This window comes from Chiloscyllium punctatum, chromosome 39, assembly GCF_047496795.1.
Source record: "Chiloscyllium punctatum isolate Juve2018m chromosome 39, sChiPun1.3, whole genome shotgun sequence".
Lineage (NCBI taxonomy): Eukaryota > Metazoa > Chordata > Chondrichthyes > Orectolobiformes > Hemiscylliidae > Chiloscyllium > Chiloscyllium punctatum.
Genome location: NC_092777.1, coordinates 3,634,499 through 3,659,413, shown reverse-complemented (window position 1 = coordinate 3,659,413; position 24,915 = coordinate 3,634,499).

Genomic DNA, 24,915 nt, shown 5'->3' with positions numbered 1-24,915 from the left:
CTCATCTCTCTGCTTTTCTCTTCTGTTCTCTTTACTCTTTTCTATTCTTTTCTATGTCTTCTCTTTTCTCTTTTCGCTTGTTTTCTCTTTTCTATTTTCTCTTTTCTCGTCATTTCTCTTCCTTTCTTTTCTTTTCTCTTCTTTGCTCTTCTTTTCTCATTTCTCTTGTTTGCTCTTCTTTTCTCTTCTTATCTCTTTTCTCTTCATTTCTCTTCTTTCCTTTTCTAATTCTCTTCTTTTCTCATTTCTCTTTTCTCTTTTCTCTTCTTTTCTCTTCTTTTCTCTTTTCTCTTTTCTCTTCTTTTCTCTACTTTTCTCCTTTTTTCTTTTATCTTCTCGTTTGTTTACTCTTGTTTTCTATATTCTCATTTCTCTTTTCACTTTTCTCTTCTTTACTTTTCTCTTATTTTCTCTTTTATCTTCTGTACTCTCCTTTTCGCTTTTATATTTTCCTCTTCTCTCTTCTTTTCTCTTTTCTATTCTCTCTTTTCTCTTCATTTCTCTTCTTTTCTCTTCTTTTCTCTTTTATCTTTACTCTTCTTGTCTTTTCTCTTCTTTTCTCTTTTTTCTTGTTTTTTCTTCTTTTCTCCTTTCTCTTCTCTTCCTTTCTCTTCATTTCTCTTTTCTCTTGTTTTCTCTGCTTTACCCCTTTCTCTTTTCTCTTTTCTCTTCTTTTCTCTTTTCTCTTGTTTTCTCTTCTTTTCTTTTTTCTCTTCATTTTTCTCCTTCTCTGTTCTTTTCTCTTTTCTCTTCTTTTCTCTTCTTTACCCCTTTCTCTTTTCTCTTCTTTTCTCTTTTCTGTTGTTTTCCCTTCTTTAACCCTTTCTCTTTTCTCTTTTCTCTTCTTTTCGTTTCTCTTCTTTTCTCTTTTCTCCTCTTTTCGCTTTTCTAATTTCATCTTTTCTCTTCTTTTCTCTTTTTTCATCTCTCTGCTTTTCTCTTCTGTTCTCTTTTCTCTTTTCTATTCTTTTCTATGTCTTCTCTTTTCTCTTTTCGCTTGTTTTCTCTTTTCTATTTTCTCTTTTCTCGTCATTTCTCTTCCTGTCTCTTCTTTTCTCTTTTCTCTAAACTCTTCTTTTCTTTTCTCTCCTTTCTCTTTCTCTTCTTTTCTCTTCCTTTCTCTTCTTTTCTCTTTTCTCTTTAGTCTTCTTTTCTTTTCTCTCCTTTCTCTTTCTCTTCTTTTCTCTTCATTTCTCTTCATTTCTCTTCTTTGCTCTTCTTTTCTCATTTCTCTTGTTTGCTCTTCTTTTCTCTTCTTTTCTCTTTTCTCTTCATTTCTCTTCTTTCCTTTTCTAATTCTCTTCTTTTCTCATTTCTCTTTTCTCTTTTCTCTTCTGTTCTCTTCTTTTCTCTTTTCTCTTCTTTTCTCTTTTCTCTTCTTTTCTCTACTTTTCTCTTTTTTTCTTTTATCTTTTCGTTTGTTTACTCTTGTTTTCTATATTCTCATTTCTCTTTTCACTTTTCTCTTCTTTACTTTTCTCTTATTTTCTCTTTTATCTTCTGTACTCTCCTTTTCACTTTTATATTTTCCTCTTTTCTCTTCTTTCCTCTTTTCTATTCTCTCTTTTCTCTTCATTTCTCTTCTTTTCTCTTCTTTTCTCTTTTCTCTTTACACTTCTTGTCTTTTCTCTTCTTTTCTCTTTTCTCTTGTTTTCTCTTCTTTTCTCCTTTCTCTTCTCTCTTCTTTTCTCTTCATTTCTCTTTTCTCTTTTCTCTTGTTTTCTCTGCTTTACCCCTTTCTCTTTTCTCTTCTTTTCTCTTTTCTCTTGTTTTCTCTTCTTTTCTCATTTCATCTTTTCTCTTCTTTTCTCTTTTCTCATCTCTCTGCTTTTCTCTTCTGTTGTCTTTACTCTTTTCTATTCTTTTCTAAGTCTTCTCTTTTCTCTTTTCGCTTGTTTTCTCTTGTTTTCTCTTTTCTATTTTCTCTTTTCTCGTCATTTCTCTTCCTTTCTTTTCTTTTCTCTTTTCTCTTTACTCTTCTTTTCTTTTCTCTCCTTTCTCTTTCTCTTCTTTTCTCTTCCTTTCTCTTCTTTTCTCTTTTCTCTTTACTCTTCTTTTCTTTTCTCTCCTTTCTCTTTCTCTTCTTTTCTCTTCATTTCTCTTCTTTTCTCTTCTTTGCTCTTCTGTTCTCATTTCTCTTGTTTGCTCTTCTTTTCTCTTCTTATCTCTTTTCTCTTCATCTCTCTTCTTTCCTTTTCTAATTCTCTTCTTTTCTCATTTCTCTTTTCTCTTTTCTCTTCTTTTCTCTTTTCTCTTCTTTCTCTTCATTCCTCTTCTTTTCTCTTTTCTCTTCTTTTCTCTTCTTTTCTCTTTTCTCTTTGCTCTTGTTTTCTCTTCTTTTCTCTTCTTTCTCTTTTCTCTTCATTTCTCTTCTTTCCTTTTCTAATTCTCTTCTTTTCTCATTTCTCTTTTCTCTTTTCTCTTCTTTTCTCTTCATTTCTCTTCTTTTCTCTTCTTTTCTCATTTCTCTTGTTTGCTCTTCTTTTCTTTTCTCTTTTCTCTTCATTTCTCTTCTTTCCTTTTCTAATTCTCTTCCTTTCTCACTTCTCTTGTTTGCTCTTCTTTTCTCTTTTCTCTTCATTTCTCTTCTTTCCTTTTCTAATTCTCTTCTTTTCTCATTTCTCTTTTCTCTTTTCTCTTCCTTTCTCTTCTTTTCTCTTTTCTCTTCTTTTCTCTTTTCTCTTCTTTTCTCTACTTTTCTCTTTTTTTCTTTTATCTTTTCGTTTGTTTTCTCTTGTTTTCTATATTCTCATTTCTCTTTTCACTTTTCTCTTCTTTAGTTTTCTCTTATTTTCTCTTTTATCTTCTGTATTCTCCTTTTCGCTTTTATATTTTCCTCTTTTCTCTTCTTTTCTCTTTTCTCTTCTCTCTTTTCTCTTCATTTCTCTTCTTTTCTCTTCTTTTATCTTTTCTCTTTACTCTTCTTGTCTTTTCACTTCTTTTCTCTTTTCTCTTGTTTTCTCTTCTTTTCTCCTTTCTCTTCTCTCTTCTTTTCTCTTCATTTCTCTTTTCTCTTTTCTCTTGTTTTCTCTTCTTTTCTCATTTCTCTTTTCTCTTCTTTTCTCTTCATTACTCTTCTTTTCTCTTTTCACTTCTTTTCTCTTCTTTAACCCTTTCTCTTTTCTCTTTTCTCTACTTTTCTCTTCTTTTCTCTTCTTTTCTCTTTTCACTTCTTTTCTCTTCTTTGGCCCTTTCTTTTTTCTCTTTTCTCTTGTTTTCTCTTCTTTTCTCTTTTCTCTTTTAGCTTTTTTTTTCTCTTTTAGCTTCTTTTCTCTCTTTTCTCTTTTCACTACTTTTCTCTTTTTTCTTCTGTTCTCTTCTATTCTCTTTTCTTTTCTCTTGTTTTCTCTTCTTTTCTCTGTTCTCTTCATTTTTCTCCTTCTCTCTTCTTTTCTCTTTTCTCTTCTTTTCTCTTCTTTACCCCTTTCTCTTTTCTCTTCTTTTCTCTTCTTTTCTCTTTTACCTTTCTGTTGTTTTCCATTCTTTAACCCTTTCTTTTTTCTCTTCTTTTCTTTTCTCTTCTTTTCTCTTTTCTCCTCTTTTCACTTTTCTAATTTCATCTTTTCTCTTCTTTTCTCTTTTCTCATCTCTCTGCTTTTCTCTTCTGTTCTCTTTACTCTTTTCTATTCTTTTCTATGTCTTCTCTTTTCTCTTTTCGCTTGTTTTCTCTTTTCTATTTTCTCTTTTCTCGTCATTTCTCTTCCTTTCTTTTCTTTTCTCTTCTTTGCTCTTCTTTTCTCATTTCTCTTGTTTGCTCTTCTTTTCTCTTCTTATCTCTTTTCTCTTCATTTCTCTTCTTTCCTTTTCTAATTCTCTTCTTTTCTCATTTCTCTTTTCTCTTTTCTCTTCTTTTCTCTTCTTTTCTCTTTTCTCTTTTCTCTTCTTTTCTCTACTTTTCTCCTTTTTTCTTTTATCTTCTCGTTTGTTTACTCTTGTTTTCTATATTCTCATTTCTCTTTTCACTTTTCTCTTCTTTACTTTTCTCTTATTTTCTCTTTTATCTTCTGTACTCTCCTTTTCGCTTTTATATTTTCCTCTTCTCTCTTCTTTTCTCTTTTCTATTCTCTCTTTTCTCTTCATTTCTCTTCTTTTCTCTTCTTTTCTCTTTTATCTTTACTCTTCTTGTCTTTTCTCTTCTTTTCTCTTTTTTCTTGTTTTTTCTTCTTTTCTCCTTTCTCTTCTCTTCCTTTCTCTTCATTTCTCTTTTCTCTTGTTTTCTCTGCTTTACCCCTTTCTCTTTTCTCTTTTCTCTTCTTTTCTCTTTTCTCTTGTTTTCTCTTCTTTTCTCTTTTCTCTTCATTTTTCTCCTTCTCTGTTCTTTTCTCTTTTCTCTTCTTTTCTCTTCTTTACCCCTTTCTCTTTTCTCTTCTTTTCTCTTTTCTGTTGTTTTCCCTTCTTTAACCCTTTCTCTTTTCTCTTTTCTCTTCTTTTCTTTTCTCTTCTTTTCTCTTTTCTCCTCTTTTCGCTTTTCTAATTTCATCTTTTCTCTTCTTTTCTCTTTTTTCATCTCTTTGCTTTTCTCTTCTGTTCTCTTTTCTCTTTTCTATTCTTTTCTATGTCTTCTTTTTTCTCTTTTCGCTTGTTTTCTCTTTTCTATTTTCTCTTTTCTCGTCATTTCTCTTCCTGTCTCTTCTTTTCTCTTTTCTCTAAACCCTTCTTTTCTTTTCTCTCCTTTCTCTTTCTCTTCTTTTCTCTTCCTTTCTCTTCTTTTCTCTTTTCTCTTTAGTCTTCTTTTCTTTTCTCTCCTTTCTCTTTCTCTTCTTTTCTCTTCATTTCTCTTCTTTTCTCTTCTTTGCTCTTCTTTTCGCATTTCTCTTGTTTGCTCTTCTTTTCTCTTCTTTTCTCTTTTCTCTTCATTTCTCTTCTTTCCTTTTCTAATTCTCTTCTTTTCTCATTTCTCTTTTCTCTTTTCTCTTCTTTTCTCTTTTCTCTTTTCTCTTCTTTTCTCTACTTTTCTCTTTTTTTCTTTTATCTTTTCGTTTGTTTACTCTTGTTTTCTATATTCTCATTTCTCTTTTCACTTTTCTCTTCTTTAGTTTTCTCTTATTTTCTCTTTTATCTTCTGTACTCTCCTTTTCGCTTTTATATTTTCCTCTTTTCTCTTCTTTTCTCTTTTCTATTCTCTCTTTTCTCTTCATTTCTCTTCTTTTCTCTTCTTTTCTCTTTTCTCTTTACTCTTCTTGTCTTTTCTCTTCTTTTCTCTTTTCTCTTCTTTTCTCTTCTTTACCCCTTTCTCTTTTCTCTTCTTTTCTCTTCTTTTCTCTTTTATCTTTTCTGTTGTTTTCTATTCTTTAACCCTTTCTTTTTTCTCTTCTTTTCTTTTCTCTTCTTTTCTCTTTTCTCCTCTTTTCACTTTTCTAATTTCATCTTTTCTCTTCTTTTCTCTTTTCTCATCTCTCTGCTTTTCTCTTCTGTTCTCTTTACTCTTTTCTATTCTTTTCTATGTCTTCTCTTTTCTCTTTTCGCTTGTTTTCTCTTTTCTATTTTCTCTTTTCTCGTCATTTCTCTTCCTTTCTTTTCTTTTCTCTTCTTTGCTCTTCTTTTCTCATTTCTCTTGTTTGCTCTTCTTTTCTCTTCTTATCTCTTTTCTCTTCATTTCTCTTCTTTCCTTTTCTAATTCTCTTCTTTTCTCATTTCTCTTTTCTCTTTTCTCTTCTTTTCTCTTCTTTTCTCTTTTCTCTTTTCTCTTCTTTTCTCTACTTTTCTCCTTTTTTCTTTTATCTTCTCGTTTGTTTACTCTTGTTTTCTATATTCTCATTTCTCTTTTCACTTTTCTCTTCTTTACTTTTCTCTTATTTTCTCTTTTATCTTCTGTACTCTCCTTTTCGCTTTTATATTTTCCTCTTCTCTCTTCTTTTCTCTTTTCTATTCTCTCTTTTCTCTTCATTTCTCTTCTTTTCTCTTCTTTTCTCTTTTATCTTTACTCTTCTTGTCTTTTCTCTTCTTTTCTCTTTTTTCTTGTTTTTTCTTCTTTTCTCCTTTCTCTTCTCTTCCTTTCTCTTCATTTCTCTTTTCTCTTGTTTTCTCTGCTTTACCCCTTTCTCTTTTCTCTTTTCTCTTCTTTTCTCTTTTCTCTTGTTTTCTCTTCTTTTCTTTTTTCTCTTCATTTTTCTCCTTCTCTGTTCTTTTCTCTTTTCTCTTCTTTTCTCTTCTTTACCCCTTTCTCTTTTCTCTTCTTTTCTCTTTTCTGTTGTTTTCCCTTCTTTAACCCTTTCTCTTTTCTCTTTTCTCTTCTTTTCGTTTCTCTTCTTTTCTCTTTTCTCCTCTTTTCGCTTTTCTAATTTCATCTTTTCTCTTCTTTTCTCTTTTTTCATCTCTCTGCTTTTCTCTTCTGTTCTCTTTTCTCTTTTCTATTCTTTTCTATGTCTTCTCTTTTCTCTTTTCGCTTGTTTTCTCTTTTCTATTTTCTCTTTTCTCGTCATTTCTCTTCCTGTCTCTTCTTTTCTCTTTTCTCTAAACTCTTCTTTTCTTTTCTCTCCTTTCTCTTTCTCTTCTTTTCTCTTCCTTTCTCTTCTTTTCTCTTTTCTCTTTAGTCTTCTTTTCTTTTCTCTCCTTTCTCTTTCTCTTCTTTTCTCTTCATTTCTCTTCATTTCTCTTCTTTGCTCTTCTTTTCTCATTTCTCTTGTTTGCTCTTCTTTTCTCTTCTTTTCTCTTTTCTCTTCATTTCTCTTCTTTCCTTTTCTAATTCTCTTCTTTTCTCATTTCTCTTTTCTCTTTTCTCTTCTGTTCTCTTCTTTTCTCTTTTCTCTTCTTTTCTCTTTTCTCTTCTTTTCTCTACTTTTCTCTTTTTTTCTTTTATCTTTTCGTTTGTTTACTCTTGTTTTCTATATTCTCATTTCTCTTTTCACTTTTCTCTTCTTTACTTTTCTCTTATTTTCTCTTTTATCTTCTGTACTCTCCTTTTCACTTTTATATTTTCCTCTTTTCTCTTCTTTCCTCTTTTCTATTCTCTCTTTTCTCTTCATTTCTCTTCTTTTCTCTTCTTTTCTCTTTTCTCTTTACACTTCTTGTCTTTTCTCTTCTTTTCTCTTTTCTCTTGTTTTCTCTTCTTTTCTCCTTTCTCTTCTCTCTTCTTTTCTCTTCATTTCTCTTTTCTCTTTTCTCTTGTTTTCTCTGCTTTACCCCTTTCTCTTTTCTCTTCTTTTCTCTTTTCTCTTGTTTTCTCTTCTTTTCTCATTTCATCTTTTCTCTTCTTTTCTCTTTTCTCATCTCTCTGCTTTTCTCTTCTGTTCTCTTTACTCTTTTCTATTCTTTTCTAAGTCTTCTCTTTTCTCTTTTCGCTTGTTTTCTCTTGTTTTCTCTTTTCTATTTTCTCTTTTCTCGTCATTTCTCTTCCTTTCTTTTCTTTTCTCTTTTCTCTTTACTCTTCTTTTCTTTTCTCTCCTTTCTCTTTCTCTTCTTTTCTCTTCCTTTCTCTTCTTTTCTCTTTTCTCTTTACTCTTCTTTTCTTTTCTCTCCTTTCTCTTTCTCTTCTTTTCTCTTCATTTCTCTTCTTTTCTCTTCTTTGCTCTTCTGTTCTCATTTCTCTTGTTTGCTCTTCTTTTCTCTTCTTATCTCTTTTCTCTTCATCTCTCTTCTTTCCTTTTCTAATTCTCTTCTTTTCTCATTTCTCTTTTCTCTTTTCTCTTCTTTTCTCTTTTCTCTTCTTTCTCTTCATTCCTCTTCTCTTCTCTTTTCTCTTCTTTTCTCTTCTTTTCTCTTTTCTCTTTGCTCTTGTTTTCTCTTCTTTTCTCTTCTTTCTCTTTTCTCTTCATTTCTCTTCTTTCCTTTTCTAATTCTCTTCTTTTCTCATTTCTCTTTTCTCTTTTCTCTTCTTTTCTCTTCATTTCTCTTCTTTTCTCTTCTTTTCTCATTTCTCTTGTTTGCTCTTCTTTTCTTTTCTCTTTTCTCTTCATTTCTCTTCTTTCCTTTTCTAATTCTCTTCCTTTCTCACTTCTCTTGTTTGCTCTTCTTTTCTCTTTTCTCTTCATTTCTCTTCTTTCCTTTTCTAATTCTCTTCTTTTCTCATTTCTCTTTTCTCTTTTCTCTTCCTTTCTCTTCTTTTCTCTTTTCTCTTCTTTTCTCTTTTCTCTTCTTTTCTCTACTTTTCTCTTTTTTTCTTTTATCTTTTCGTTTGTTTTCTCTTGTTTTCTATATTCTCATTTCTCTTTTCACTTTTCTCTTCTTTAGTTTTCTCTTATTTTCTCTTTTATCTTCTGTATTCTCCTTTTCGCTTTTATATTTTCCTCTTTTCTCTTCTTTTCTCTTTTCTCTTCATTTCTCTTCTTTTCTCTTCTTTTATCTTTTCTCTTTACTCTTCTTGTCTTTTCACTTCTTTTCTCTTTTCTCTTGTTTTCTCTTCTTTTCTCCTTTCTCTTCTCTCTTCTTTTCTCTTCATTTCTCTTTTCTCTTTTCTCTTGTTTTCTCTTCTTTTCTCATTTCTCTTTTCTCTTCTTTTCTCTTCATTACTCTTCTTTTCTCTTTTCACTTCTTTTCTCTTCTTTAACCCTTTCTCTTTTCTCTTTTCTCTACTTTTCTCTTCTTTTCTCTTCTTTTCTCTTTTCACTTCTTTTCTCTTCTTTGGCCCTTTCTTTTTTCTCTTTTCTCTTGTTTTCTCTTCTTTTCTCTTTTCTCTTTTAGCTTTTTTTTTCTCTTTTAGCTTCTTTTCTCTCTTTTCTCTTTTCACTACTTTTCTCTTTTTTCTTCTGTTCTCTTCTATTCTCTTTTCTTTTCTCTTGTTTTCTCTTCTTTTCTCTGTTCTCTTCATTTTTCTCCTTCTCTCTTCTTTTCTCTTTTCTCTTCTTTTCTCTTCTTTACCCCTTTCTCTTTTCTCTTCTTTTCTCTTCTTTTCTCTTTTACCTTTCTGTTGTTTTCCATTCTTTAACCCTTTCTTTTTTCTCTTCTTTTCTTTTCTCTTCTTTTCTCTTTTCTCCTCTTTTCACTTTTCTAATTTCATCTTTTCTCTTCTTTTCTCTTTTCTCATCTCTCTGCTTTTCTCTTCTGTTCTCTTTACTCTTTTCTATTCTTTTCTATGTCTTCTCTTTTCTCTTTTCGCTTGTTTTCTCTTTTCTATTTTCTCTTTTCTCGTCATTTCTCTTCCTTTCTTTTCTTTTCTCTTCTTTGCTCTTCTTTTCTCATTTCTCTTGTTTGCTCTTCTTTTCTCTTCTTATCTCTTTTCTCTTCATTTCTCTTCTTTCCTTTTCTAATTCTCTTCTTTTCTCATTTCTCTTTTCTCTTTTCTCTTCTTTTCTCTTTTCTCTTCTTTTCTCTTCTTTTCTCCTTTTTTCTTTTATCTTCTCGTTTGTTTACTCTTGTTTTCTATATTCTCATTTCTCTTTTCACTTTTCTTTTCTTTACTTTTCTCTTATTTTCTCTTTTATCTTCTGTACTCTCCTTTTCGCTTTTATATTTTCCTCTTCTCTCTTCTTTTCTCTTTTCTATTCTCTCTTTTCTCTTCATTTCTCTTCTTTTCTCTTCTTTTCTCTTTTATCTTTACTCTTCTTGTCTTTTCTCTTCTTTTCTCTTTTTTCTTGTTTTTTCTTCTTTTCTCCTTTCTCTTCTCTTCCTTTCTCTTCATTTCTCTTTTCTCTTGTTTTCTCTGCTTTACCCCTTTCTCTTTTCTCTTTTCTCTTCTTTTCTCTTTTCTCTTGTTTTCTCTTCTTTTCTCTTTTCTCTTCATTTTTCTCCTTCTCTGTTCTTTTCTCTTTTCTCTTCTTTTCTCTTCTTTACCCCTTTCTCTTTTCTCTTCTTTTCTCTTTTCTGTTGTTTTCCCTTCTTTAACCCTTTCTCTTTTCTCTTTTCTCTTCTTTTCTTTTCTCTTCTTTTCTCTTTTCTCCTCTTTTCGCTTTTCTAATTTCATCTTTTCTCTTCTTTTCTCTTTTTTCATCTCTCTGCTTTTCTCTTCTGTTCTCTTTTCTCTTTTCTATTCTTTTCTATGTCTTCTCTTTTCTCTTTTCGCTTGTTTTCTCTTTTCTATTTTCTCTTTTCTCGTCATTTCTCTTCCTGTCTCTTCTTTTCTCTTTTCTCTAAACTCTTCTTTTCTTTTCTCTCCTTTCTCTTTCTCTTCTTTTCTCTTCCTTTCTCTTCTTTTCTCTTTTCTCTTTAGTCTTCTTTTCTTTTCTCTCCTTTCTCTTTCTCTTCTTTTCTCTTCATTTCTCTTCTTTTCTCTTCTTTGCTCTTCTTTTCTCATTTCAATTGTTTGCTCTTCTTTTCTCTTCTTTTCTCTTTTCTCTTCATTTCTCTTCTTTCCTTTTCTAATTCTCTTCTTTTCTCATTTCTCTTTTCTCTTTTCTCTTCTTTTCTCTTTTCTCTTTTCTCTTCTTTTCTCTACTTTTCTCTTTTTTTCTTTTATCTTTTCGTTTGTTTACTCTTGTTTTCTATATTCTCATTTCTCTTTTCACTTTTCTCTTCTTTAGTTTTCTCTTATTTTCTCTTTTATCTTCTGTACTCTCCTTTTCGCTTTTATATTTTCCTCTTTTCTCTTCTTTTCTCTTTTCTATTCTCTCTTTTCTCTTCATTTCTCTTCTTTTCTCTTCTTTTCTCTTTTCTCTTTACTCTTCTTGTCTTTTCTCTTCTTTTCTCTTTTCTCTTCTTTTCTCTTCTTTACCCCTTTCTCTTTTCTCTTCTTTTCTCTTCTTTTCTCTTTTATCTTTTCTGTTGTTTTCTATTCTTTAACCCTTTCTTTTTTCTCTTCTTTTCTTTTCTCTTCTTTTCTCTTTTCTCCTCTTTTCACTTTTCTAATTTCATCTTTTCTCTTCTTTTCTCTTTTCTCATCTCTCTGCTTTTCTCTTCTGTTCTCTTTACTCTTTTCTATTCTTTTCTATGTCTTCTCTTTTCTCTTTTCGCTTGTTTTCTCTTTTCTATTTTCTCTTTTCTCGTCATTTCTCTTCCTTTCTTTTCTTTTCTCTTCTTTGCTCTTCTTTTCTCATTTCTCTTGTTTGCTCTTCTTTTCTCTTCTTATCTCTTTTCTCTTCATTTCTCTTCTTTCCTTTTCTAATTCTCTTCTTTTCTCATTTCTCTTTTCTCTTTTCTCTTCTTTTCTCTTCTTTTCTCTTTTCTCTTTTCTCTTCTTTTCTCTACTTTTCTCCTTTTTTCTTTTATCTTCTCGTTTGTTTACTCTTGTTTTCTATATTCTCATTTCTCTTTTCACTTTTCTCTTCTTTACTTTTCTCTTATTTTCTCTTTTATCTTCTGTACTCTCCTTTTCGCTTTTATATTTTCCTCTTCTCTCTTCTTTTCTCTTTTCTATTCTCTCTTTTCTCTTCATTTCTCTTCTTTTCTCTTCTTTTCTCTTTTATCTTTACTCTTCTTGTCTTTTCTCTTCTTTTCTCTTTTTTCTTGTTTTTTCTTCTTTTCTCCTTTCTCTTCTCTTCCTTTCTCTTCATTTCTCTTTTCTCTTGTTTTCTCTGCTTTACCCCTTTCTCTTTTCTCTTTTCTCTTCTTTTCTCTTTTCTCTTGTTTTCTCTTCTTTTCTTTTTTCTCTTCATTTTTCTCCTTCTCTGTTCTTTTCTCTTTTCTCTTCTTTTCTCTTCTTTACCCCTTTCTCTTTTCTCTTCTTTTCTCTTTTCTGTTGTTTTCCCTTCTTTAACCCTTTCTCTTTTCTCTTTTCTCTTCTTTTCGTTTCTCTTCTTTTCTCTTTTCTCCTCTTTTCGCTTTTCTAATTTCATCTTTTCTCTTCTTTTCTCTTTTTTCATCTCTCTGCTTTTCTCTTCTGTTCTCTTTTCTCTTTTCTATTCTTTTCTATGTCTTCTCTTTTCTCTTTTCGCTTGTTTTCTCTTTTCTATTTTCTCTTTTCTCGTCATTTCTCTTCCTGTCTCTTCTTTTCTCTTTTCTCTAAACTCTTCTTTTCTTTTCTCTCCTTTCTCTTTCTCTTCTTTTCTCTTCCTTTCTCTTCTTTTCTCTTTTCTCTTTAGTCTTCTTTTCTTTTCTCTCCTTTCTCTTTCTCTTCTTTTCTCTTCATTTCTCTTCATTTCTCTTCTTTGCTCTTCTTTTCTCATTTCTCTTGTTTGCTCTTCTTTTCTCTTCTTTTCTCTTTTCTCTTCATTTCTCTTCTTTCCTTTTCTAATTCTCTTCTTTTCTCATTTCTCTTTTCTCTTTTCTCTTCTGTTCTCTTCTTTTCTCTTTTCTCTTCTTTTCTCTTTTCTCTTCTTTTCTCTACTTTTCTCTTTTTTTCTTTTATCTTTTCGTTTGTTTACTCTTGTTTTCTATATTCTCATTTCTCTTTTCACTTTTCTCTTCTTTACTTTTCTCTTATTTTCTCTTTTATCTTCTGTACTCTCCTTTTCGCTTTTATATTTTCCTCTTTTCTCTTCTTTCCTCTTTTCTATTCTCTCTTTTCTCTTCATTTCTCTTCTTTTCTCTTCTTTTCTCTTTTCTCTTTACACTTCTTGTCTTTTCTCTTCTTTTCTCTTTTCTCTTGTTTTCTCTTCTTTTCTCCTTTCTCTTCTCTCTTCTTTTCTCTTCATTTCTCTTTTCTCTTTTCTCTTGTTTTCTCTGCTTTACCCCTTTCTCTTTTCTCTTCTTTTCTCTTTTCTCTTGTTTTCTCTTCTTTTCTCATTTCATCTTTTCTCTTCTTTTCTCTTTTCTCATCTCTCTGCTTTTCTCTTCTGTTCTCTTTACTCTTTTCTATTCTTTTCTAAGTCTTCTCTTTTCTCTTTTCGCTTGTTTTCTCTTGTTTTCTCTTTTCTATTTTCTCTTTTCTCGTCATTTCTCTTCCTTTCTTTTCTTTTCTCTTTTCTCTTTACTCTTCTTTTCTTTTCTCTCCTTTCTCTTTCTCTTCTTTTCTCTTCCTTTCTCTTCTTTTCTCTTTTCTCTTTACTCTTCTTTTCTTTTCTCTCCTTTCTCTTTCTCTTCTTTTCTCTTCATTTCTCTTCTTTTCTCTTCTTTGCTCTTCTGTTCTCATTTCTCTTGTTTGCTCTTCTTTTCTCTTCTTATCTCTTTTCTCTTCATCTCTCTTCTTTCCTTTTCTAATTCTCTTCTTTTCTCATTTCTCTTTTCTCTTTTCTCTTCTTTTCTCTTTTCTCTTCTTTCTCTTCATTCCTCTTCTTTTCTCTTTTCTCTTCTTTTCTCTTCTTTTCTCTTTTCTCTTTGCTCTTGTTTTCTCTTCTTTTCTCTTCTTTCTCTTTTCTCTTCATTTCTCTTCTTTCCTTTTCTAATTCTCTTCTTTTCTCATTTCTCTTTTCTCTTTTCTCTTCTTTTCTCTTCATTTCTCTTCTTTTCTCTTCTTTTCTCATTTCTCTTGTTTGCTCTTCTTTTCTTTTCTCTTTTCTCTTCATTTCTCTTCTTTCCTTTTCTAATTCTCTTCTTTTCTCACTTCTCTTGTTTGCTCTTCTTTTCTCTTTTCTCTTCATTTCTCTTCTTTCCTTTTCTAATTCTCTTCTTTTCTCATTTCTCTTTTCTCTTTTCTCTTCCTTTCTCTTCTTTTCTCTTTTCTCTTCTTTTCTCTTTTCTCTTCTTTTCTCTACTTTTCTCTTTTTTTCTTTTATCTTTTCGTTTGTTTTCTCTTGTTTTCTATATTCTCATTTCTCTTTTCACTTTTCTCTTCTTTAGTTTTCTCTTATTTTCTCTTTTATCTTCTGTATTCTCCTTTTCGCTTTTATATTTTCCTCTTTTCTCTTCTTTTCTCTTTTCTCTTCTCTCTTTTCTCTTCATTTCTCTTCTTTTCTCTTCTTTTCTCTTTTCTCTTTACTCTTCTTGTCTTTTCACTTCTTTTCTCTTTTCTCTTGTTTTCTCTTCTTTTCTCCTTTCTCTTCTCTCTTCTTTTCTCTTCATTTCTCTTTTCTCTTTTCTCTTGTTTTCTCTTCTTTTCTCATTTCTCTTTTCTCTTCTTTTCTCTTCATTACTCTTCTTTTCTCTTTTCACTTCTTTTCTCTTCTTTAACCCTTTCTCTTTTCTCTTTTCTCTACTTTTCTCTTCTTTTCTCTTCTTTTCTCTTTTCACTTCTTTTCTCTTCTTTGGCCCTTTCTTTTTTCTCTTTTCTCTTGTTTTCTCTTCTTTTCTCTTTTCTCTTTTAGCTTTTTTTTTCTCTTTTAGCTTCTTTTCTCTCTTTTCTCTTTTCACTACTTTTCTCTTTTTTCTTCTGTTCTCTTCTATTCTCTTTTCTTTTCTCTTGTTTTCTCTTCTTTTCTCTGTTCTCTTCATTTTTCTCCTTCTCTCTTCTTTTCTCTTTTCTCTTCTTTTCTCTTCTTTACCCCTTTCTCTTTTCTCTTCTTTTCTCTTCTTTTCTCTTTTACCTTTCTGTTGTTTTCCATTCTTTAACCCTTTCTTTTTTCTCTTCTTTTCTTTTCTCTTCTTTTCTCTTTTCTCCTCTTTTCACTTTTCTAATTTCATCTTTTCTCTTCTTTTCTCTTTTCTCATCTCTCTGCTTTTCTCTTCTGTTCTCTTTACTCTTTTCTATTCTTTTCTATGTCTTCTCTTTTCTCTTTTCGCTTGTTTTCTCTTTTCTATTTTCTCTTTTCTCGTCATTTCTCTTCCTTTCTTTTCTTTTCTCTTCTTTGCTCTTCTTTTCTCATTTCTCTTGTTTGCTCTTCTTTTCTCTTCTTATCTCTTTTCTCTTCATTTCTCTTCTTTCCTTTTCTAATTCTCTTCTTTTCTCATTTCTCTTTTCTCTTTTCTCTTCTTTTCTCTTCTTTTCTCTTTTCTCTTCTTTTCTCTTTTCTCTTGTTTTCTCTTCTTTTCTCTTTTCTCTTCATTTTTCTCCTTCTCTGTTCTTTTCTCTTTTCTCTTCTTTTCTCTTCTTTACCCCTTTCTCTTTTCTCTTCTTTTCTCTTTTCTGTTGTTTTCCCTTCTTTAACCCTTTCTCTTTTCTCTTTTCTCTTCTTTTCTTTTCTCTTCTTTTCTCTTTTCTCCTCTTTTCGCTTTTCTAATTTCATCTTTTCTCTTCTTTTCTCTTTTTTCATCTCTCTGCTTTTCTCTTCTGTTCTCTTTTCTCTTTTCTATTCTTTTCTATGTCTTCTCTTTTCTCTTTTCGCTTGTTTTCTCTTTTCTATTTTCTCTTTTCTCGTCATTTCTCTTCCTGTCTCTTCTTTTCTCTTTTCTCTAAACTCTTCTTTTCTTTTCTCTCCTTTCTCTTTCTCTTCTTTTCTCTTCCTTTCTCTTCTTTTCTCTTTTCTCTTTAGTCTTCTTTTCTTTTCTCTCCTTTCTCTTTCTCTTCTTTTCTCTTCATTTCTCTTCTTTTCTCTTCTTTGCTCTTCTTTTCTCATTTCTCTTGTTTGCTCTTCTTTTCTCTTCTTTTCTCTTTTCTCTTCATTTCTCTTCTTTCCTTTTCTAATTCTCTTCTTTTCTCATTTCTCTTTTCTCTTTTCTCTTCTTTTCTCTTTTCTCTTTTCTCTTCTTTTCTCTACTTTTCTCTTTTTTTCTTTTATCTTTTCGTTTGTTTACTCTTGTTTTCTATATTCTCATTTCTCTTTTCACTTTTCTCTTCTTTAGTTTTCTCTTATTTTCTCTTTTATCTTCTGTACTCTCCTTTTCGCTTTTATATTTTCCTCTTTTCTCTTCTTTTCTCTTTTCTATTCTCTCTTTTCTCTTCATTTCTCTTCTTTTCTCTTCTTTTCTCTTTTCTCTTTACTCTTCTTGTCTTTTCTCTTCTTTTCTCTTTTCTCTTCTTTTCTCTTCTTTACCCCTTTCTCTTTTCTCTTCTTTTCTCTTCTTTTCTCTTTTATCTTTTCTGTTGTTTTCTATTCTTTAACCCTTTCTTTTTTCTCTTCTTTTCTTTTCTCTTCTTTTCTCTTTTCTCCTCTTTTCACTTTTCTAATTTCATCTTTTCTCTTCTTTTCTCTTTTCTCATCTCTCTGCTTTTCTCTTCTGTTCTCTTTACTCTTTTCTATTCTTTTCTATGTCTTCTCTTTTCTCTTTTCGCTTGTTTTCTCTTTTCTATTTTCTCTTTTCTCGTCATTTCTCTTCCTTTCTTTTCTTTTCTCTTCTTTGCTCTTCTTTTCTCATTTCTCTTGTTTGCTCTTCTTTTCTCTTCTTATCTCTTTTCTCTTCATTTCTCTTCTTTCCTTTTCTAATTCTCTTCTTTTCTCATTTCTCTTTTCTCTTTTCTCTTCTTTTCTCTTCTTTTCTCTTTTCTCTTTTCTCTTCTTTTCTCTACTTTTCTCCTTTTTTCTTTTATCTTCTCGTTTGTTTACTCTTGTTTTCTATATTCTCATTTCTCTTTTCACTTTTCTCTTCTTTACTTTTCTCTTATTTTCCCTTTTATCTTCTGTACTCTCCTTTTCGCTTTTATATTTTCCTCTTCTCTCTTCTTTTCTCTTTTCTATTCTCTCTTTTCTCTTCATTTCTCTTCTTTTCTCTTCTTTTCTCTTTTATCTTTACTCTTCTTGTCTTTTCTCTTCTTTTCTCTTTTTTCTTGTTTTTTCTTCTTTTCTCCTTTCTCTTCTCTTCCTTTCTCTTCATTTCTCTTTTCTCTTGTTTTCTCTGCTTTACCCCTTTCTCTTTTCTCTTTTCTCTTCTTTTCTCTTTTCTCTTGTTTTCTCTTCTTTTCTTTTTTCTCTTCATTTTTCTCCTTCTCTGTTCTTTTCTCTTTTCTCTTCTTTTCTCTTCTTTACCCCTTTCTCTTTTCTCTTCTTTTCTCTTTTCTGTTGTTTTCCCTTCTTTAACCCTTTCTCTTTTCTCTTTTCTCTTCTTTTCTTTTCTCTTCTTTTCTCTTTTCTCCTCTTTTCGCTTTTCTAATTTCATCTTTTCTCTTCTTTTCTCTTTTTTCATCTCTCTGCTTTTCTCTTCTGTTCTCTTTTCTCTTTTCTATTCTTTTCTATGTCTTCTCTTTTCTCTTTTCGCTTGTTTTCTCTTTTCTATTTTCTCTTTTCTCGTCATTTCTCTTCCTGTCTCTTCTTTTCTCTTTTCTCTAAACTCTTCTTTTCTTTTCTCTCCTTTCTCTTTCTCTTCTTTTCTCTTCCTTTCTCTTCTTTTCTCTTTTCTCTTTAGTCTTCTTTTCTTTTCTCTCCTTTCTCTTTCTCTTCTTTTCTCTTCATTTCTCTTCTTTTCTCTTCTTTGCTCTTCTTTTCTCATTTCTCTTGTTTGCTCTTCTTTTCTCTTCTTATCTCTTTTCTCTTCATCTCTCTTCTTTCATTTTCTAATTCTCTTCTTTTCTCATTTCTCTTTTCTCTTTTCTCTTCTTTTCTCTTTTCTCTTTTCTCTTCTTTTCTCTACTTTTCTCTTTTTTTCTTTTATCTTTTCGTTTGTTTACTCTTGTTTTCTATATTCTCATTTCTCTTTTCACTTTTCTCTTCTTTAGTTTTCTCTTATTTTCTCTTTTATCTTCTGTACTCTCCTTTTCGCTTTTATATTTTCCTCTTTTCTCTTCTTTTCTCTTTTCTATTCTCTCTTTTCTCTTCATTTCTCTTCTTTTCTCTTCTTTTCTCTTTTCTCTTTACTCTTCTTGTCTTTTCTCTTCTTTTCTCTTTTCTCTTCTTTTCTCTTCTTTACCCCTTTCTCTTTTCTCTTTTCTCTTCTTTTCTCTTTTCTCTTGTTTTCTCTTCTTTTCTCCTTTCTCTTCTCTCTTCTTTTCTCTTCATTTCTCTTTTCTCTTTTCTCTTGTTTTCTCTGCTTTACCCCTTTCTCTTTTCTCTTTTCTGTTCTTTTCTCTTTTCTCTTGTTTTCTCTTCTTTTCTCATTTCTCTTTTCTCTTCTTTTCTCTTCATTTCTCTTCTTTTGTCTTTTCTCTTGTTTTCTCTTCTTTTCTCTTTTCTCTTGTTTTGTCTTCTTTTCCCTTTTCTCTTCTTTTCTCTTCTTTTCTCATATCTCTTTTCCCTTCATTTCTCTTTTGTCTTTTCTCTTCTTTTCTCTTTTCTCTTCTTTACACTTCTTTTCTCTTTTCTCTTTTCTCTTCTTTTCCCTTCTTATCTCTTTTCTCTTTTCTCTTCTTTTCTCTTCTTTTGCATTTATTCTTCTTTTCTCTTCTTTTCTCTTTTCTTTTCTCTTTTTTCATTTTCTCCCTTTTCTCTTTTCTCTTTTTTCTCTTCTTTTCCTTTTTCTCTTCTTTTCCCAGCTTTTGTATTTATTCTTCTTTTTTCTTCTTTTCTCTTATCTCTTCTTTACACTTCTTTTCTCCTCTTTTCTCTTTTCTCTTTTCACTTGTCTCTTTTCTCTTTTCTCTTCTTTTCTCTTTTCTCTTCTTTTCTCTGTTCTTTTCTTTTGCATTTATTCTTCTTTTCTCTTCTTTTCTCTTATCTCTTTTCTCTTCATTTATCTTTTGTCTTTTCTCTTCTTTTCTCTTATCTCTTCTTTACACTTCTTATCTCTTTTCTCTTTTCTCTTCTTTTGCATTTATTCTTCTTTTCTCTTCTTTTCTCTTATCTCTTTTCTCTTCATTTCTCTTTTGTCTTTTCTCTTCTTTTCTCTTTTCTCTTCTATCCTCTTTTCTCTACTTTTGCCGTCTTTTCCCCTCTTTTATCTTTTCTCTTTTTACTTCTTTTCTCTTTTCTCTTTTCTCATCTTTCCTCTTCTTATCTCTTTTCTCTTTTCTCTTCTTTTCTCTTCTTTTCTCTTTTCTCTTCTTTCTCTTCATTCCTCTTCTTTTCTCTTTTCTCTTCTTTTCTCTTTTCTCTTTGCTCTTGTTTTCTCTTCTTTTCTCTTCTTTTCTCTTTTCTCTTCATTTCTCTTCTTTCCTTTTCTAATTCTCTTCTTTTCTCATTTCTCTTTTCTCTTTTCTCTTCTTTTCTCATCTTTTCTCTTTTCTCTTCTTTCATCTTTTCTCTTCTTTTCTCTTTTCTATTCTCTCTTTTCTCTTCATTTCTCTTCTTTTCTCTTCTTTTCTCTTTTCTCTTTACTCTTCTTGTCTTTTCTCTTCTTTTCTCTTTTCTCTTGTTTTCTCTTCTTTTCTCCTTTCTCTTCTCTTCTTTTCTCTTCATTTCTCTTTTCTCTTTTCTCTTGTTTTCTCTGCTTTACCCCTTTCTCTTTTCTCTTTTCTCTTCTTTTCTCTTTTCTCTTGTTTTCTCTTCTTTTCTCATTTCTCTTTTCTCTTCTTTTCCCTTCTTATCTCTTTTCTCTTTTCTCTTCTTTTGCATTTATTCTTCTTTTCTCTTCTTTTCTCTTTTCTCTTCTTTTCTCTTTTCTCTTCTTTTGCATTTATTCTTCTTTTCTCTTCTTTTCTCTTTTCTCTTCTTTCCTCTTTTCTCTTCTTTTGCCGTCTTTTCCCCTCTTTTATCTTTTCTCTTTTTACTTCTTTCTCTTTTTTCTTTTCTCATCTTTTCTCTTCTTGTCTCTATCCTCTTTTCTCTTCTTTTCCCTTTTCTCGTATCTCTATTCTCTTCTTTTCTTTACTTTTCTCTTTTCTCTTTTCGCTTCTTTTCTCTTTTCTCTTTTTTCTTCTATTCTCTTCTTTTGTCTTTGCTATTATCTCTTTTCTCTTCATTTCACTGCATTTCTCTTTTGTCTTTACTCTCTGTTCGCTCCTTTTCTCTTCTTTTCACTGTTCTCCTGTTTTCTTTTCTTTTCTCTTCTTTTCTGTGTTCTCTTATCTCCTTTCTCTTCTGTTCTCTTCTTTTCACTTTTCTCTTCTTTTCTCTTCTTTTCTCTTCTGTTCTCTTCTTTTCTCTTGTCTCTTCTTTTCTCTTCTTTTCTCTTTTCTCTTTTCTCTTCTATACTCTTTTCTTTTCTCTTCTTTTCTCTTTTCTCTTCTCTCTTTTCTCTTCATTTCTCTTCTTTTCTCTTCTTTTCTCTTTTCTCTTTACTCTTCTTGTCTTTTCACTTCTTTTCTCTTTTCTCTTGTTTTCTCTTCTTTTCTCCTTTCTCTTCTCTCTTCTTTTCTCTTCATTTCTCTTTTCTCTTTTCTCTTGTTTTCTCTGCTTTACCCCTTTCTCTTTTCTCTTTTCTCTTCTTTTCTCTTTTCTCTTCTTTTCTCTTCTTTTCTCATTTCTCTTTTCTCTTCTTTTCTCTTCATTACTCTTCTTTTCTCTTTTCACTTCTTTTCTCTTCTTTAACCCTTTCTCTTTTCTCTTTTCTCTACTTTTCTCTTCTTTTCTCTTCTTTTCTCTTTTCACTTCTTTTCTCTTCTTTGGCCCTTTCTTTTTTCTCTTTTCTCTTGTTTTCTCTTCTTTTCTCTTTTCTCTTCTTTCTCTACATTCCTCTTCTTTTCTCTATTCTCTTGTTTTCTCTTCTTTTCTCTTTTCTCTTTGCTCTTGTTTTCTCTTCTTTTCTCGTTTCTCTTTTCTCTTCTTTTCTCTTTTCTCTTCTTTTCTCTTTTCTCTACTTTTCTCTTTTTTTCTTTTATCTTTTCGTTTGTTATCTATTGTTTTCTATATTCTCATTTCTCTTTTCACTTTTCTCTTCTTTTCTCTTGTCTCTTCTTTTCTCTTCTTTTCTCTTTTCTCTTTTCTCTTCTATACTCTTTTCTTTTCTCTTCTTTTCTCTTTTCTCTTCTCTCTTTTCTCTTCATTTCTCTTCTTTTCTCTTCTTTTCTCTTTTCTCTTTACTCTTCTTGTCTTTTCACTTCTTTTCTCTTTTCTCTTGTTTTCTCTTCTTTTCTCCTTTCTCTTCTCTCTTCTTTTCTCTTCATTTCTCTTTTCTCTTTTCTCTTGTTTTCTCTGCTTTACCCCTTTCTCTTTTCTCTTTTCTCTTCTTATCTCTTTTCTCTTCTTTTCTCTTCTTTTCTCATTTCTCTTTTCTCTTTTCTCTTTTCTCTTGTTTTCTCTTCTTTAACCCTTTCTCTTTTCTCTTCTTTTGCATTTATTCTTTTTTTCTCTTCTTTTCTCTTATCTCTTTTCTCTTCATTTATCTTTTGTCTTTTCTCTTCTTTTCTCTTATCTCTTCTTTACACTTCTTTTCTCCTCTTTTCTCTTTTCTCTTTTCACTTTTCTCTTTTCTCTTTTCTCTTCTTTTCCCTTCTTTTCTCTTTTCTCTTCTTTTGCATTTATTCTTCTTTTCTCTTCTTTTCTCTTATCTCTTTTCTCTTCATTTCTCTTTTGTTTTTTCTCTTCTTTGCTCTTTTCTCTTCTTTACACTTCTTTTCTCCTCTTTTCTCTTTTCTCTTTTCACTTTTCTCTTTTCTCTTTTCTCTTCTTTTCCCTTCTTATCTCTTTTCTCTTTTCTCTTCTTTTGCATTTATTCTTCTTTTCTCTTCTTTTCTCTTATCTCTTTTCTCTTCATTTCTCTTTTGTCTTTTCTCTTCTTTTCTCCTTTCCCTTCTCTCTTCTTTTCTCTTCAGTTCTCTTTTCTCTTTTCTCTTGTTTTCTCTGCTTTACCCCTTTCTCTTTTCTCTTTTCTCTTCATTTCTCTTCTTTTCTCTTTTCTCTACTTTTCTCTTCTTTTCTATTCTTTTTTTTTTCTCTTCTCTTCTTTGGCCCTTTCTTTTTTCTCTTTTCTCTTGATTTCTCTTCTTTTCTCTTTTCTCTTTGCTCTTGTTTTCTCTTCTTTTCTCTTTTCTCTTCATTTCTCTTCTTTTCTCTTCTTTTCTCTTTTCTCTTCTTTTCTCTTCTTTACCACTTTCTCCTTTCTCTTCTTTTCTCTTTCTTTCTCTTTTCTCTTTTAGCTTTTTTTTCTCTTTTAGCTTCTTTTCTCTCTTATCTCTTTTCACTACTTTTCTCTTTTTTCTTCTATTCTCTTCTTTTCTCTTTTCTTTTCTCTTGTTTTCTCTTCTTTTCTCTTTTCTCTTCATTTTTCTCCTTCTCTCTTCTTTTCTCTTTTCTCTTCTTTTCTCTTCTTGACCCCTTTCTCTTTTCTCTTCTTTTCTCTTTTCTGTTGTTTTCCCTTCTTTAACCCTTTCTCTTTTCTCTTTTCTCTTCTTTTCTTTTCTCTTCTTTTCTCTTTTCTCCTCTTTTCGCTTTTCTAATTTCATCTTTTCTCTTCTTTTCTCTTTTTTCATCTCTCTGCTTTTCTCTTCTGTTCTCTTTTCTCTTTTCTATTCTTTTCTATGTCTTCTCTTTTCTCTTTTCGCTTGTTTTCTCTTTTCTATTTTCTCTTTTCTCGTCATTTCTCTTCCTGTCTCTTCTTTTCTCTTTTCTCTAAACTCTTCTTTTCTTTTCTCTCCTTTCTCTTTCTCTTCTTTTCTCTTCCTTTCTCTTCTTTTCTCTTTTCTCTTTAGTCTTCTTTTCTTTTCTCTCCTTTCTCTTTCTCTTCTTTTCTCTTCATTTCTCTTCTTTTCTCTTCTTTGCTCTTCTTTTCTCATTTCTCTTGTTTGCTCTTCTTTTCTCTTCTTATCTCTTTTCTCTTCATCTCTCTTCTTTCCTTTTCTAATTCTCTTCTTTTCTCATTTCTCTTTTCTCTTTTCTCTTCTTTTCTCTTTTCTCTTTTCTCTTCTTTTCTCTACTTTTCTCTTTTCTCTTTTCGCTTCTTTTCTCTTTTCTCTTTTTTCTTTTATTCTCTTCTTTTGTCTTTGCTATTATCTCTTTTCTCTTCATTTCACTGCATTTCTCTTTTGTCTTTACTCTCTGTTCGCTCCTTTTCTCTTCTTTTCACTGTTCTCCTGTTTTCTTTTCTGTTCTCTTCTTTTCTGTGTTCTCTTATCTCCTTTCTCTTCTGTTCTCTTCTTTTCACTTTTCTCTTCTTTTCTCTTCTTTTCTCTTCTGTTCTCTTCTTTTCTCTTGTCTCTTCTTTTCTCTTCTTTTCTCTTTTCTCTTTTCTCTTCTATACTCTTTTCTTTTCTCTTCTTTTCTCTTTTCTCTTCTCTCTTTTCTCTTCATTTCTCTTATTTTCTCTTCTTTTATCTTTTCTCTTTACTCTTCTTGTCTTTTCACTTCTTTTCTCTTTTCTCTTGTTTTCTCTTCTTTTCTCCTTTCTCTTCTCTCTTCTTTTCTCTTCATTTCTCTTTTCTCTTTACTCTTGTTTTCTCTGCTTTACCCCTTTCTCTTTTCTCTTTTCTCTTCTTTTCTCTTCTTTTCTCTTTTCTCTTCTTTTCTCTTCTTTTCTCATTTCTCTTCTTTTCTCTTCATTACTCTTCTTTTCTCTTTTCACTTCTTTTCTCTTCTTTAACCCTTTCTCTTTTCTCTTTTCTCTACTTTTCTCTTCTTTTCTCTTTTCTCTTTACTCTTCTTGTCTTTTCTCTTCTTTTCTCTTTTCTCTTGTTTTCTCTTCTTTTCTCATTTCTCTTTTCTCTTCTTTTCTCTTCATTACTCTTCTTTTCTCTTTTCACTTCTTTTCTCTTCTTTAACCCTTTCTCTTTTCTCTTTTCTCTACTTTTCTCTTCTTTTCTCTTCTTTTCTCTTTTCACTTCTTTTCTCTTCTTTGGCCCTTTCTTTTTTCTCTTTTCTCTTGTTTTCTCTTCTTTTCTCTTTTCTCTTCTTTCTCTACATTCCTCTTCTTTTCTCTATTCTCTTGTTTTCTCTTCTTTTCTCTTTTCTCTTTGCTCTTGTTTTCTCTTCTTTTCTCGTTTCTCTTTTCTCTTCTTTTCTCTTTTCTCTTCTTTTCTCTTTTCTCTACTTTTCTCTTTTTTTCTTTTATCTTTTCGTTTGTTTTCTATTGTTTTCTATATTCTCATTTCTCTTTTCACTTTTCTCTTCTTTTCTCTTGTCTCTTCTTTTCTCTTCTTTTCTCTTTTCTCTTTTCTCTTCTATACTCTTTTCTTTTCTCTTCTTTTCTCTTTTCTCTTCTCTCTTTTCTCTTCATTTCTCTTCTTTTCTCTTCTTTTCTCTTTTCTCTTTACTCTTCTTGTCTTTTCACTTCTTTTCTCTTTTCTCTTGTTTTCTCTTCATTTCTCTTTTCTCTTTTCTCTTGTTTTCTCTGCTTTACCCCTTTCTCTTTTCTCTTTTCTCTTCTTATCTCTTTTCTCTTCTTTTCTCTTCTTTTCTCATTTCTCTTTTCTCTTTTCTCTTTTCTCTTGTTTTCTCTTCTTTAACCCTTTCTCTTTTCTCTTCTTTTGCATTTATTCTTCTTTTCTCTTCTTTTCTCTTATCTCTTTTCTCTTCATTTATCTTTTGTCTTTTCTCTTCTTTTCTCTTATCTCTTCTTTACACTTCTTTTCTCCTCTTTTCTCTTTTCTCTTTTCACTTTTCTCTTTTCTCTTTTCTCTTCTTTTCCCTTCTTTTCTCTTTTCTCTTCTTTTGCATTTATTCTTCTTTTCTCTTCTTTTCTCTTATCTCTTTTCTCTTCATTTCTCTTTTGTTTTTTCTCTTCTTTGCTCTTTTCTCTTCTTTACACTTCTTTTCTCCTCTTTTCTCTTTTCTCTTTTCACTTTTCTCTTTTCTCTTTTCTCTTCTTTTCCCTTCTTATCTCTTTTCTCTTTTCTCTTCTTTTGCATTTATTCTTCTTTTCTCTTCTTTTCTCTTATCTCTTTTCTCTTCATTTCTCTTTTGTCTTTTCTCTTCTTTTCTCCTTTCCCTTCTCTCTTCTTTTCTCTTCAGTTCTCTTTTCTCTTTTCTCTTGTTTTCTCTGCTTTACCCCTTTCTCTTTTCTCTTTTCTCTTCATTTCTCTTCTTTTCTCTTTTCTCTACTTTTCTCTTCTTTTCTATTCTTTTTTTTTTCTCTTCTCTTCTTTGGCCCTTTCTTTTTTCTCTTTTCTCTTGATTTCTCTTCTTTTCTCTTTTCTCTTTGCTCTTGTTTTCTCTTCTTTTCTCTTTTCTCTTCATTTCTCTTCTTTTCTCTTCTTTTCTCTTTTCTCTTCTTTTCTCTTCTTTACCACTTTCTCCTTTCTCTTCTTTTCTCTTTCTTTCTCTTTTCTCTTTTAGCTTTTTTTTCTCTTTTAGCTTCTTTTCTCTCTTATCTCTTTTCACTACTTTTCTCTTTTTTCTTCTATTCTCTTCTTTTCTCTTTTCTTTTCTCTTGTTTTCTCTTCTTTTCTCTTTTCTCTTCATTTTTCTCCTTCTCTCTTCTTTTCTCTTTTCTCTTCTTTTCTCTTCTTGACCCCTTTCTCTTTTCTCTTCTTTTCTCTTTTCTGTTGTTTTCCCTTCTTTAACCCTTTCTCTTTTCTCTTTTCTCTTCTTTTCTTTTCTCTTCTTTTCTCTTTTCTCCTCTTTTCGCTTTTCTAATTTCATCTTTTCTCTTCTTTTCTCTTTTTTCATCTCTCTG